Source organism: Petaurus breviceps, unplaced genomic scaffold, assembly GCF_028583685.1.
Source record: "Petaurus breviceps papuanus isolate PSGF00001 unplaced genomic scaffold, PetGlider_PUasm1.0 90145, whole genome shotgun sequence".
Taxonomy (NCBI): Eukaryota; Metazoa; Chordata; class Mammalia; order Diprotodontia; family Petauridae; genus Petaurus; species Petaurus breviceps.
The window spans coordinates 413,696-415,328 of NW_027187185.1; the positions used below are offsets into that span (position 1 = coordinate 413,696).

Genomic DNA, 1,633 nt, shown 5'->3' on the forward strand with positions numbered 1-1,633 from the left:
ATGCATTTAGATATATATATATATATATATATATGTGTGTGTGTATACATATATATATACACACACACACATACAAACCTCAGATTTAACACCATACTTCACACATAGTAAGCACAGAGTAAATATTTATTTTTTCCCATTAATCCTATATTTTAAAAAATATTTTCATTAATAAATGAAAGGAAAATGGCATATCCCAATTTAAGAATGAGATTATAATAACAATAATAATTGACATTTATATAACATTACAATTTGCAAAATTCCTAATATTTCATTCAGAGCAACTCTTTGTATATGCATGACAGCTCTTATTCTACCAACTTGAAATAGTAGGAAACTTAGGCTGCTCATGGTCCTATAACTACTAATTGTCAGAGCTGGGTTTCGAACCTAGCTTTTCCTTCCTTCATATGAAACACTCTATCCATTATACCATGCTGCTAAGACAGAGCTTACACATGCTGGCACACAGTCATGCAGGCACACTCGCACACAGGCGCAGTGTTTGCCAAGGTTTTTCCTTTAATAGTAATTCCTAGAACCTCTAGTCTCTAAAGAGCTACCAAAAGGGGAGGGGCAAATGGAGGCCCTGGATCAAGATGTCATGCTGTGATTCCTGGGAGCTACTGAGACCTTCCCATCCCATCCCCATCCCCACATGCCTGCTGAAAACCTCAAGGGCCTGACAACTTTTACGAACAGACTTCAAGAAGATAGTCAGTTAAAATCTTTATTTTTTCCAGAAAGTTGACCCAAGACAAGATGCTTTTTCCAATCTTGTAGCCAAAAAGGAAACAAGCAGTCTGTGAAAAATAGAGTTTTACAGTGTGATGCGGAATGCCTGGAAGCTTACAACAAATTTTGGCAAGAGGTGCTGCCAAAGATTCATGAAGAAAAGCACACTTTATGCCTTGGTGGGAACTTGGAATATACTGCACTTGGAGGAAGATTAGGCTGTCCACCTGTGGAGGTGTGGGCGAGGCTACCCAACCCTCAGGTCCTAAGTAAGTTCACAGAAAATAAGGAATTTGTCTCCTTCAGTAAGGAAAGAGACAACATGCTGCTTTCTCAAAGGAATGGGTTCAGTTTCTAGAATAAACCAGTCTCCAGACCAGGGCCTATGAATATGAACTCAGGTCTTACCAACTTAGACCAGGAGCAATGATTGAATGGGACAACTATTGGGCTCATGCAATTCGTTTTAGGCAGGACAATGATGAAGCAGTTGGAGGGTTTTCCTCCTAGATTGGGGAGTTATATATGGTACAGCATTTGGGGGCTTACAAAGATCTGCATCCAGGGAAGATACCCAGAATGCAGCATGGCTTAAACATGACTAGGAAGAATTGCTATTTTCTGCAGTGCCCTTAATTCAGGAAATGGCATTAAAAACCATGATACCCCTGAAGATTTCACTCCTAAGAAAAGTTGGAATTACTTGTCAGGTGCTTACATAGAGTTAAGTGACAAGTTTTTGTCTTAAATTAATTTTATGGGATACATTGTATATCATGTTGATAAAAATTTTGAAATACAATACGCTGTATGTAGCTTATTAGAGAGGCCTTTCTTTAGACTCTAAATGTTCATATAAATGTTAATTACAAAAGAAAAAAGAAAATTGGTTCAT

The 1,633-nt window shown here is 37.8% G+C and overlaps 1 pseudogene; it reads left to right on the forward strand.

The window, feature by feature from the left end:
• Positions 1-661: 661 nt before the first annotated feature.
• Positions 662-1,374, forward strand: LOC138176729 (protein NipSnap homolog 2 pseudogene; annotated as a pseudogene).
• Positions 1,375-1,633: the final 259 nt, after the last annotated feature.